This window comes from Thamnophis sirtalis, unplaced genomic scaffold, assembly GCF_051295495.1.
Source record: "Thamnophis sirtalis isolate CommonGarterSnake01/CBP01778 unplaced genomic scaffold, rThaSir2_p1.2 scaffold_11, whole genome shotgun sequence".
NCBI classification, from domain to species: Eukaryota; Metazoa; Chordata; class Lepidosauria; order Squamata; family Natricidae; genus Thamnophis; species Thamnophis sirtalis.
In genome coordinates, this window is record NW_028261391.1 from 3,752,241 (window position 1) to 3,765,374 (window position 13,134).

Consider the following 13,134-nt stretch of genomic DNA (forward strand, 5'->3'; position numbering starts at 1 on the left):
ATTTGGCACGACGGACGCCCGATTTTCTCCGGAGCACCTGTTCGCTGGTGCTGACATCACCGGAATTGGGAGCAGCAGAGTGTTGTTTTTTTCCCCCTTCCCCTCCTGTGTCCTTCTGTTTGTTTGAGAGGTTCAGCAGAAAACTTTTTGTCCTCCCGACTTTGATTTTAAGAAGAGCTACTTCGAAATGTGAACGCTCAAATTCTGCAATCTATTAAACTTTATCATCGTTTTTGTTAGATTCTCTGTATAATGGAGTGACGTCTGTGTCTACATTTATCTCAATAAGGCCTGAGACAAATGCTTAAGGTATCAACAATAAGGTATAACAAATGTTTCTCACTTATGACAAATGAGAAACATTTGTTATAAAAGAAGTTTTTGAGACTCTAGAAAGAGTGCAGAGAAGAGCAACCAGGAGGATTAGGGGATTGGAGGCTAAAACATACGAAGAACAGTCGCAGGAACTGAGCATGTCTAGTTTAGTCTCCAGGGGAGACAGGATATCATCTTCTAATATTTGAGGGGCTGCCACAGAGAGGAGGGGGTCAAGCTGTCTCCCAAAGCACAAGAAAGAGAAAGAAAGAAGGAAGGAAGGAAGGAAGGAAGGAAAGAAAAGAAAGAAAGAGAAAGGGAGGGGTGGAAGGAAGGAAGGAAAGGAGGACAGAAGGAAGAAAGGAAGGAAAAATTAATAAAAAAAGAAAAGAGAGACATGGCTAGTCTAAGGAAGAGAAGGACCAGGGGGAACATGATAGCATCTTCCAATATTTGAGGGGCTGCCACAGAGAGGAGGAAGGGGGTCCAGCTATTTTCCAAAGCCCCCGAAGGCCAAAGAAGGAACAATGGATGGAAACTGAACAAGGAGAGATTCAACCTGGAAATAAGGAGGAATTTTCTGACAGTGAGAACCATCAACCCATGGAACAAAAGTTTCCTTCGGAAGTTGTGAGAGCTTCATCACTGGAAGCTTTCAAGGAGAGACTGGACTGCCATCGGTCAGAAACAGTGTAGGGTCTCCTGCTTGGGCGGGGGATGGGTTGGACTAGATGACCTCCAGGGTCCCTGCAAACTCTGTTAATCTATAAGTTGATGTGATTCACTTAACAATTGCAGTGATTCACTTACAACTGCACTGTAAAAAGTGACTTACACCCGTTTTTCATGCCCCTGCGGTCACGTGGTGAAAATACGGACATTTGGCAACTGATTCATATTTACGACGGTGGCGGTGTCCCGGGCTCACGCGATTCTTTTATTATTTTTTATTTTTATTATCGCTCACGCGATTCCCCCCTTTTGCAACTTTCTAACGAGCCAAGTCAACTTGGTGGCCAGATTCCCCAGACAACTGCGTTACTAACTTAACAGCTGCAGTGACTCGCTGAACAACCATGGCCAGGAAGGTTGGAACATGGGGCAACGTTCACTTAACAACTGTCCCGCTTAAGGACAGAGATTTTGGGCTCCAAGGTGGTCGTAAGGCGAGGGGGACCTGTGCATCTTTAATTTATCTCCAGATAAAATCCACTTGCATGTCATATTTTGACTCCTGTTCTTTTTCTCTCTCAAATCCATATCCTCTCTAATCCAGTTGTGTCTTTTCCAGGATGGGAGTCAGGATATTTTCATTGACGGAGTCGTCGCTCGCAACCGAGCCCTGAACGGTGACATCGTAGTGGTGAAGCTGCTTCCGAAGGAACAATGGAAGGTCAGCGGTTCTAATCTCCTCCCCGTCCCCATTTTCGTTTCCTGGCGGTAGCTGGCGGGAAAATGCAAAGTTTGCACCAACAGGAGTACCAGCGATAGCATTTAGGCTTATATGCCGCTTCACACCGCTTCTCTAAGCGGTTTACAGAGTCTGCATATTTGCCCCTAATTATTTGGGCCCCCATTTTATCGAGCTGGGAAGGATGGAAGGCTGAGTCAACCTTGAGCCTGGTGAGATTCGAACTCCAGACTGTGGCCTTGCTAGTTTGGAAGGAAGGAAGGAAGGAAGGAAGGAAGGAAGGAAGGAAGGAAGGAAGGAAGGAAGGAAGGAAGGAAGGAAGGAAGGAAGGAAGGACAGTTAGACTTATATCCCGCTGCACAGTTCTTTACAGCCCTCTCTAAGCGGTTTACAGGATCAGCCTCTTGCCCCCAACAATCTGGCTCCTCATTTTACTGAATTCAGAAGGATGGAAGGCCGAGTCAACCTTGAGCTGGTCAGGATCGAACTGCTGGCAGTTGGCAGAGTTAGCCTGCAATACTGCACTCTAACCACTGTGAAAAAAGGAAGGAAAGGAGGGAGGGAGGGAGGGAAGGAAGGAGAGAGTGGAGGGAGGGAGGACTAACAATAGTACTTAGATGCTGCTTCACAGCCCTCTCTAAGCACAAAAAGAGCCAAGGTGGCGCAGTGGTTAAATGCAGCACTGCAGGCTACTGCTAGATCAGCAGGTCAGCGGTTCAAATCTCACCGGCTCAGGGTTGACTCAGCCTTCCATCCTTCCGAGGTGGGTAAAATGAGGACCCAGATTGTTGGGGGCAATATGCTGACTCTCTGTAAACCGCTTAGAGAGGCCTGAAAGGCCTATGAAGCGGTATATAAGTCTACTGCTATTGCTATTGCTATTGCTATAAGCAGTTTACAGAGTCAGCATATTTGCCCCCAATTATTTGGGTCCTCATTTTATCGAGCTGGGAAGGATGGAAGGCTGAGTCAACCTTGAGGCTAATGAGATTCGAACTCCAGACTGTGGACTTGGTAGTTTGCTAGGAAGGGAAGGAGGGAAGGAAGGAAGGAAGGAAGGAAGGAAGGAAGGAAGGAAGGAAGGAAGGAAGGAAGCCACGAAGAAGGGAGGCAGGTAGGAAAAAAGGAAGGAAGAAGGAAGGGAAGGAGGTAGGAAGGAAGGAGGAAGGGAGGATATAAGGAGGGAGGGAGGAAGGAAGGAAGGAAGGAAGGAAGGAAGGAAGGAAGGAAGGAAGGAAGAGCACTCAGACTTATATATTGCTTCACAGCGCTTCACAGCCCTCTCTAAGCAGTTTACCCCCATATTTGCCCCAATTATTTGGGTCCCCATTTTATCGAGCTGGGAAGGATGGAAGGCTGAGTCAACCTTGAGGCTAGTGAGATTCGAACTCCAGACTGTGGACTTGGTAGTTTGCTAGGAAGGGAAGACAAGGGATGGGATGGATGGGATGGGATGGGAAGGAAGGAAGGAAGCCACGAAGAAGGGAGGCAGGCAGGAAGAAGGAAGGGAAGGAGGTAGGAAGGAGGAGGAAGGGAGGCTATAAGGAGGGAGGAAAGAAGGAAGGAAGATCACTCAGACTTATATACCGCTTCACAATGCTTTAAAGCCCTCTCTGAGCGGTTTACAGAGTCAGCTTATTGCTCCCAATAATCTGGGCTCCTCATTTTACCCACCTTGGAAGGACGGAAGGCTGAGTCAACCTTGAGCCTGGTGAGATTCGAACTGCCAAACTGCAGTCAGCCGGCAGTCAGCAGAATTAGGCGGCAATACTGCACTCTAACCACTGCGCCACCGCGGCTCAATGAAGGATTGAAAAAGGATCCCCCGTGCTCATTGGGAAGACGGCCTTTGTGGACTAGCCTAATTGAAAGGCGCAAGGCTGCTAATACAAGGGAGTCCTCGACTTACGACCCATCGTTGAGCCCAACATTTCTGCTGCCGAGTGGAAACATTGGAGCTTTTTACAACCTCCGGGATTCGGTGGCCTATAAATTTATTAAACATTCAAACATGATTAAACATTCAACCTTGGTAAAAGCTTCAGTATTTCACAGCCTCTCTTGCCACAGTCGTTAACGTGAACTGCTGCCGTTGTTCAGCGAGCAAATTGGCTAAGAGACTCTGCTTCCCCACCGATTGTGTTGGTCGCAAAAGGGGATCACACAACCCCGGGACGCTGCAACCGTCATAAGTACGTCAAGGGGAGTATAAGCCTTCAGGGCTATTGCTACTAACTTAACAGCTGCAGAGATCCACTTAACAACTTGTGGCAAGAGAGTTCATAAAACGGGGCAAAACTGAGTTGAGAAATGTCTCACTTAGCCACAGAAATTTGGTGCTCCAGGGTGGTCGTACATCGAGGATTAGCTATGTATGTTCAGCGCAGCAAAAGAAGAGCGGGAAGAGAATGAATCTTTTTGAAACTCCGCTTTGTTTTCTTTACTGATCCAAATTCTTCATGCTGGCTTCGGTTTTGTTAGCTTTACCTGTTGTGACAGGTGTGACAGGTGTGCCTTCCTGGCATTCGTATTAAAACATGACACCTGGCGACCGATTGCATATTTAAAAGATAAACTGAGGACTTTGTCCTGAAGGGCTTCGTAAATAAATGCTCTTGCGGTCAGGAGTAAAGCTTAAAGGTTCCCCTCGCACATCTGTGCTAGTCGTTCCCGACTCTAGGGGGCGGTGCTCATCTCCGTTTCAAAGCCGAAGAGCCAGCGCTGTCCGAAGACGTCTCCGTGGTCACGTGGCTGGCGTGACTCAACGCCGAAGGGGCACGGAACGCTGTTCCCTTCCCACCAAAGGGGGTCCCTATTTTTCCACCTGCATTTTTGTACGTGCTTCTGAACTGCTAGGTTGGCAGAAGCTGGGACAAGTCACGGGAGCTCACTCCATTAAGTGGCACCAGGGATTCGAACCGGCGAACTGCCAACCTTTCTGATCGACAAGCTCAGTGTCTTAGCCACCGAGCCACGGCGTCCCTCCTTCCCACTGGGCAGAGGGGTTCAAATGCATTCGTTTCTATCAAGCATTTTCCATAAAACCAAGTTTTTCAGAGTGGATAAAGGTAGGCCTTGATTTACGACCACAATTCCCGCTGCTAAACAAGACCCTTGCAGAGTTTCGCTCCGTTTTACGACCCTTCCTGCCACGGTGGTTAAGCGAACCATGTTGTTGTTACGGCAACAACATGGTGTTAAGTGAATCTGGTTTCCCCCCCCCCAATTGACTTTGCTTGTCAGAAGGTTGCAAGAGGGGGGGGGGTGTCACGTGACCCGGGTGTGTTGGCTTCCTTGAACAAACAGATTTCCCCCCCCTCCTCAATTTTTAATGGATTTATTTATTTTACAAAATTGATATTGCTGCCTACTCGCCATGGAGGCTCGTGGCAGCTTCCACGAATATAAGTTTATAGTTTATAGTTTATAGTTTATTAACATTTATAGGTCGCCCTTTTCCCTGAGGGGACTCAGGGCGGCTCACATAAAATCAGGAGGGGGAATACAAACAATGACGTAGACACATATAAGTAAAAATAATGAGCAACATTCATTCATCATTCGGGAGGGGCGGCTATCTTTGTCCCCAGGCCTGACGGGCTAGCCAGGTCTTAAGGGCTATGCGGAAGGCCTGGACGGTGGTGAGAGTACGAATCTCCACGGGGAGATCGTTCCAAAGGGTCGGAGCTACTACAGAAAAGGCTCTCCTCCTTGTAGTTGCCAGCCGACACTGGCTGGCCGATGGAATTCGGAGGAGGCCCAATCTATGAGATCTAATTGGTCGCAGGGAGGTAATTGGCAGCAGGCGGTCTCTCAAGTACGCAGATCCACTACCATGCAGGGCTTTATGGGTGACTAGTAGCACCTTGAAGCGCACCCGGAGATCGACAGGTAGCCAGCGCAGCTCGCGGAGGATAGGTGTTATGTGGGTGAACCGAGGTGCACCCACAATCACTCGCGCGGCCGCGTTCTGGACTAGCTGGAGTCGCCGGATGCTCTTCAAGGGCAGCCCCATGTAGAGCACATTGCATCATATATCATATAAAATATATATAAACATCATATAAAAATAATCAAAGAAAATAATCGAATAATAAAAAAGTAATACATTCATAAAATAGTATTCCCCCCCCCACGCCCCCAATAACCGTTGCAAAATTTTCCTTCCAAGCTTTTTCTAAACAGGACGAATTAGGCTAGATTAGGCTAGCTAGAGAAGTTCAGATATTATTGCTACCGTGTTTCCCCGAAAATATGACATGTCCTGAAAATAAGTCCAAGCCAGATTTTTTGGGGGGTGGACAAAAATATAAGCCCTCCCCAAAAACACAAGTCTGTCAGCGTTCCAAATATCATGCAGAATTAAATCAGAGTCAAAGGCAAAACTATGTTTAAACTTCCAAATTTAAGAAGGCAGGCATGTTGGCATCCTGCTGTGGGATCCCAACTCTGGAAGTTGCATCAGGATCCCACCCAGTTAAAAGTTCATGATCGAGAGGAGAAAGGAGAGGAATAGGAGAAAGGGAAAGGCAGAGGAAGAATGGGAGGGAATGTAAGAGTAGGAAAGAGGGGAGGAATGGGAAGAAGAGGGGAAGGGTAAAGGGGAGGAAGGGGAAGGAGAGAAGGGAAAGGAGAGGAGGAAGGAAGGAAGGAGAGAAGAAAGAGAAGAAAGGGGGGTAGGAAGGAGGGAGGGAAGCAAGGAGGGAAGGAAGGAGAGAAGGAGGGAAGGAAGGAGGGAAGGAAGGAGAGAGGAAAGGAGGGAAGGAAGGAGGGAATGTAGGAGAGAAGGAAGGGGGGAAGGAAGGAGGAAAGGAAGGTGGAAAGGAAGGAGAGAAGGAGAAAAGAAAGGAGGGAAGGAAGGAGGGAAGGAGAGAAGAAGGGAAGGGGAAGGAGAGAAGGAAGGAAGGGGAGTAGGAGAGAAGAAACGAGGGAAGGAAAGAGGGAGGGAGGGAAGAAGAAGTAGGACCGTTGTAAGATAAGATGGATCTATGGGATGTTAAAAAAGCAATCTTCAAGTATATTGTCAACAGTAGGGAAAAATTGTTATAAATACATATTATGAAAAACAGTTATGAGATCATATAATTGTGAATGTATATATGAAATTGATAAAATTAAAATAATTAAAAATAATAATAAAATTAAAAAAAGTTCATGATCTTGTCCCCACACCCACAAATCCATCACATGGTCCAATCTTCTTCTTCCACGCTGGCATCCACACCCAGCTACTTCCGGTCAGGTGCAAAGGCTTGGGAGCCAAAAGATGACCTTGAGCTTCTAGGAAGGAATTTTTTATTTTGAAAACAACGCATTCTACCCCTTGCTAAATCCCCCCCCCCTTAATGAGAGAGTGGCAGGCCAAAGATTCTTAAAGGAACCGCTGCAGGCCTGACAAAGTCCCTTGGACAGTCACCGATTCAGCAGTATCCTGAAGGCGCCAAGCCAAGCCCCGGAGGGGTGGGGAAGGACCTCGCGCGGCTTGGCGCCTTTGGGATACTCAGTGAGTGGCGCAACATAGCTGTTCGCCCCTGAGGCTGTGCTCAGTTATTTGGGAACCCGCCCTCAAGAGAGCAGCCACCCAGCATAAGCCCCCCCTTGATAATAAGGGAGTGGCGCTTGGGAAGAGGAGGAGGAGGAGGAGGAGGAGGAGGAGGAGGAGGAGGAGGAGGAGGAGGAAGAAGAAGAAGAATGTGGGTGCTCTCTGAACTTGCTTGTTTTCTTGTGGACATTTAATTACCCAGCTAGGGAACATCATCAGTGCTAGAAGGGAGTGGGGCTTGGGAAGAAGAGGAGGAGGAGGGGGAGGAGGAGGAGGAGGAGGAGGAGGAGGAGGAGGAGGAGGAGGAATGTGGGTGCTCCCTGAACTTGGTTGTTTCCTCCTCCTCCTCCTCCTCCTCCTCCTCCTCCTCCTCCTCCTCCTCCTCCTCCTCCTCCTCCTCCTCCTCCTCCTCCTCTTCCCAATCCCCACTCCCTTCTAGCACTGATGATGTTCCCTAGCTGGGTAATTAAATGTCCACAAGTTCAGAGGAGGAATGTGGGTGCTCTCTGAACTTGGTTGTTTTCTTATGGACATTTTATTACCCAGCTAGGGAACATCATCAGTGCTAGAAGGGAGTGGGGCTTGGGAAGAGGAGGAGGAGGAGGAGGAGGAGGAGGAGGAGGAGGAGGAGGAGGAGGAGGAGGAGGAGGAGGGTGAGGGTGAGGAGGAGGAGGAATTGGGTGCTCTCTGACCTTGGTTGTTTCCTTTTCCTCCTCCTCCTCCTCCTCCTCCTCCTCCTCCTCCTCCTCCTCCTCCTCCTCCTCCTCCTCCTCCTCCTCCTCCTCCTCCTCTCCTCTTCTTCTTCTTCCCAAGCCCCACTCCCTTCTAGCACTGATGATATTCCCTAGCTGGGTAATTAAATGTCCACAAGTTCAGAGGAGGAATGTGGGTGCTCTCTGAACTTGGTTGTTTTCTTGTGGACATTTCATTACCCAGCTAGGGAACGTCATCAGTGCTAGAAGGGAGTGGGGCTTGGGAAGAGGAGGAGGAGGGGGAGGAGGAGGAGGAGGAGGAGGAGGAATGTGGGTGCTCTCTGACCTTGGTTGTTTCCTTAAAGAGGCGAATGCGGCTGTAGCATTGCCAATGCGGCTTTTGATGTCATTTGTAGCCACTACACGTTGGCTGTCGATGATCGACCCCAAATATTTAAACGTGTCTACTCTTTCGATAGGGTTGCCCTCGAGGTGCAGTTGAGCTGGTTGAGTGCCTGTGAAAATGAATTTGGTTTTTGCACCATTTATCACCAGGCCGAGCTTGTTAGCATTTGCTTGTAATGCATCCAGGGTATTTTGGACGGTTTGGGCTGTTTCAGCAAAGAAGACGATGTCATCAGCATACACCAAGTCCGTGAGAGACAGCTGAGCCCCGATTTGAACGCCAGGTGTGTCTTTAAAAGTTTGTCTGAGGATCCAATCCATGGTTATATTGAAGAGCATTGGTGAAATAATACAGCCTTGTTTGACGCCGGTAGTTATTGAGAATGGTGGGGACACATTTCCCAGGTATTTTGTCCGGCTCATTCCACCTTCGTAAAAAGCTTTAAGCACGTTGAGTGTAGCATAGGGGATTGATTCAGCTTTAAGGGCGCACCACAACGATGAATGATCTATGCTATCGAAGGCGCATGAAAAATCCACAAATACTAAAAAAGTGTCCTTTTTGTAACGGGAACATCATCAGTGCTAGAAGGGAGTGGGGCTTGGGAAGAGGAGGAGGAGGACGACGACGACGACGACAACTGTGGGTGATAGTTGGTCCTTGAGGCCAGCCATGATAGGGTTAGAAAAATGCTCCACATTGAAGGATTGAAAGAACTAGAACGCAGCCTCTTCTCCATACATAACTTGGTGCGCGCCTGTGGGTTATCACTCTTCCCGCTGCCCACATGGAAAGCAGCACTTCCTTTCCAAAGTGCCACATCCGTGGAAGAGGTTTCGGAATGGCATCAGGTCAGGTGATCCAGGGGACAAAGGTTGGTAGAAGGACCTGATGGAAAAGAAAAGTGCCAACGCCTGAGATCATTTTTTCCCCAAGGTTGTATCACATCAGTCACCGAGATAACAAGGGAGACCCAACCTGGGTGCGGTGCTGGTTATAACCGAAATCAAGGAAAGGCAGAGTCCGGAGAAACTGACCTCGCGGACTTGAGGTCGCTCTTCCTTTGAAGCAACTTCCTCAGGACTTTCTATCATTGGGCAAGGAACCTTGGCAGAAATATTTCTAATTTCAGATTCTTTCCCTTTTTAGACCTGAAGTGGCCTTCGTTGGCTAATAATGAACTTTTCAGCCCGGTTAGGTTAAGTAATCTTGGAATTGGCTTTAGCTACCGGTTGAATTCCGGCTCAATCGATGGGGCTGGTTTATTTGACAAGAAACAAACACTTAACAATCCAGTTGGAAAATATATATATATGTGTATATTTGCAGAGAAAAAGAACAGGGGACTTCCAGACACGTTCTGGACCTGGGAATTTATTTAAACGTTTCAACTTCATTTGAAGTTCATTTCTAGTTAATGTCAGGCGTGCAGTTATATTCCTTTTTAGGATCTTTGGCCTGCCACACTCTCTCTTATTTCATTATGCTGTTTCATTAGTGTAGTAATTGGGAGGGGGAATAGTAAGGAGTAGAATTGTGGAATGTCTTGTTGTCATTCCTTTCTAGAAATCAAGGTCATCTTTTGTCTCCGCATGTCTGCACCTGACCGGAACCAGCTGGGTGGAGATGCCAGCGTGGCCGAAGAAGATTGGACCATGTGATGGATTTATGGGTGTGGGGATAAGATCGTGAACTTTCAACTGGGTGGAATCCCAGGAAGCTTTCAGATTTGGGGTGCCACAGTTTGTTGCCAACATGTCTGACTTATTAAATTGGAACTTTAAGGATAGTTTTACCTTGGACTCTGATTTAATTCTGCATGATATTTGGAACGCTGACAGTTAACACATGCTTCATGGACCCAAGATAGGCGGGAAAAGAAAGTGTTGGAGTGTGCACAGTGTGACTATTGTTTTGACACAACCCAGGAACAAAAAACAGTACACAGAGATTTTATCTTTCAAACAGTGGTTTGTGTGTGTGTCTGTATACACATCAGTGGTGGGATTCCATTTCTTTTTCTACCAGTTCTGTGGGCGTGGCTTGGTGGGCGTGGCATGTCTTGGTGGGCGTGGCAGAGAAAGGATATTCTAAAATCTCCATTCTCTCCCCACTCTAGGGAAAAGTTATTGAAAAATCCCCATTCCCTTCCGATCAGCTGGGACTCGGAAGGCAGAGAATAGATGGGGGCGGGGCCAGGGCCAGCCAGAGGTGGTATTTGCCAGTTCTCCAAACTACTCAATAATTCTGCTACCGGTTCTCCAGAACTGGTCAGAACCTACTGAATCCCACCTCTGACATACACATACTAGACAAAGCTAGGCCATCAATCAGTCTTCAACTATCAATCTTCAATCAGTCTTCAACATGGAAGGAAGCACACACCGAGAGAGAGGCCCTCATATGGCCTCCCTTATATAGACAGCTCCTTAAAGTGACAGTCACCCTGTTATTCTCATTTCATCATCTCGGTTTACAGCCTTACAGCAGCTGGTCAAATTGTGTTTATTAAGGACAGTGTTTCTCAGTCTTAACAACTTTTAAGATGTGTGGACTTCAACAAGCAAGCTGGCTGGGGAATTTTGGGAGTTGAAATCCACACATCTTAAAAATTGCTACGGTGGAGAAACACCCAACTTAAAGAATCAGAAGCTTTTGCTGAATTATTTCAGTTTTTACAGAACCGTTTTGTTATCGTGAAGGTCATTTGGATGACGCCATTCTAATTGTTTATTTTATTATTATTATTTTTTTTACATTCTGCAAGCCAATTTTGTAATCCACCCAGACTTCGTAACAGATTGAGGGCAGTTATGAAATCCAGTAAATCACCTCTGTGTGTATTTGACAATGCTGCTATTGTATTGTTTTGACATTCTTCTGTTTCTGGTTGTACGCGCAGTGTTCACGTCCCTTGCCAGAGAATTGGGATAGATGACTGGATTAAAATATACCCCCCCCCCCCAATCGTACTTATAATGTAGTTCTATGTGAAGTTTCAGCTGCTTTTTAATTGGAAAGCCTGTGTTAATTTGCTCCAAGTCTTATTGGGATTTTCTTCAAAGTGTTGTTGTGGCTTGCCAGTGGGCAGCAGATTCGGACAGTGAAGAGGTTGGGGAGGAACCTGGGCCAGTTCTGGAGTCTGGGAAAGGCTCGGACGAGGGCTCTGGGTTGGAGGCAGAGAGGGGACCAGGGCCGTCTGTCAGTTATCAGCTGCCTTCGGAGTTGGAGATCAGTGAGGCAGAAGAATAGCTGAAGCCTGTTCCCAGTGTGCGCATGCGCAGAGTTGCCAGACAAAGGGAACAGCTAAAGAACAGGGGTTGACTTGGGAGTAAGGCCACAGGGGGACGGTGAATGGCCCCTCCCAGAGGAAATAAAAGAGGAGCGAAAGGGGAGTGGAGTTTGCAGGAGACAATTAGTTCACTTAATTGGTTCATGACTCTTCAAGATGCCTTGCCAAGTTCTGCAGAGATCAGCCTGGCAGCTCTCCAAGCCAGATAAGGTCTGTGACCATAAATCCTCCTTTGAAAGACTTTGCTGGATGTGAAGGAGCAGAATTCACAGTCAATTAATAAAAGGGTTTGTTTTGTCAAGGCAAGGAGTTTGCTTCATGCTCTTGGGAAGCCTAGGGCAAAAAAGAAAGATTTGAATCCTTTGCCTCAATCCTGAGACTTTTTCAAAAGGCGTTTAAAAATCATAATGAAAACAATTTTTATCTGGGGTAGCGGTGCCGATGAATTCAGATAGAAACTCCCGATAATAAACGCACCATAAAACTGAAGTGTAGTTAAACCAACCTTCACCCCAGCCCTACTGACAAACTGTCTTTCCAAGTATTTGCAGATAAGATTAGAATATAAACAGTGCTGTAGATAAATATCTAAATATATGCTTTCATTTTTTTCACTTCTGAAAGACTCGGTGGAGAATTTCCTACCCTGTTTCCTAATAATTCGGGAATTTCTGTTGATCTAACATCCTACCAGTTCATCGCGATTCAAACCCGCCAGATTTTAGAGACAGGAGTCAGTCAACCGAAATGCAGGGGAATGTTGAAGTTTTTTTCATTGTCTTTTTATATTTTTCCTGAATACCAGCAACTGAGTTTTTTTTGTGTCGGCTTCCTGGTCCTCAGAAGGCAGATTAGCGTCCGTTTTGTTTGGCCACTGTGATCATAGGAGGTTCCGGAAGGAATGTTGGGCGTCCTCTCCACTTGAGTATTGAGTGAAGTCAGAAAGCTTTCAGAGGCAGGACCTTGGAGAGCTCCTGGAACGGACAGATACAATCATACAATACAATAGCAGAGTTGGAAGGGACCTTGGAGGTCTTCTAGTCCAACCCCCTGCCTGGGCAGGAAGCCCTATACCGTTCCAGACAAATGGCTATCCAACATCTTCTTAAAGACATCCAGTGTTGGGGCATTCACAACTTCTGGAGGCAAGTCGTTCCACTGATTAATTGTTCTCACTGTCAGGAAATTTCTCCTCAGTTCTAAGTTGCTTCTCTCCTTGATTAGTTTCCACCCATTGCTTCTTGTTCACCCTCAGGTGCTTTGGAGAATAGTTTTACTCCCTCTTCTTTGTGGCAACTCCTGAGATATTGGAAGACTCCTATCATGTCTCCCCTAAGTCCTTCTTTCTATTAAACCAGTTCCTGCAACCGTTCTTTGTATGTTTTAGCCTCCAGTCCCCTAATCCTCTTCTTTGCTCTTCTCTGCACTCTTTCTAGAGTCTCCACATCTTTTTTACATCGTGGGGATCAAAACTGG

General features: G+C 47.0%; 1 protein-coding gene, 1 long non-coding RNA gene and 1 other non-coding gene across 3 annotated transcripts in view; all 3 read left to right on the forward strand.

The window, feature by feature from the left end:
• The window catches only part of LOC148043441 (uncharacterized), a 17,065-nt gene extending 6,508 nt beyond the window's left edge, over window positions 1-10,557 (forward strand). Inside the window, exons 2-3 of the long non-coding RNA XR_015697969.1 lie at window positions 1,607-1,708; window positions 9,933-10,557. This is a non-coding gene — a long non-coding RNA (uncharacterized LOC148043441). The remainder of the gene's footprint in view (window positions 1-1,606; window positions 1,709-9,932) is intronic.
• Window positions 1-13,134, forward strand: part of DIS3L2 (DIS3 like 3'-5' exoribonuclease 2) — a 217,979-nt gene that overhangs the window by 63,701 nt on the left and 141,144 nt on the right. The gene's annotated exons all lie outside the window — the stretch shown is intronic.
• Window positions 7,634-8,290, forward strand: LOC148043442 (small nucleolar RNA snR86). Its single transcript, XR_015698116.1, has one exon. It is a non-coding gene; the product is annotated as a small nucleolar RNA snR86 (small nucleolar RNA).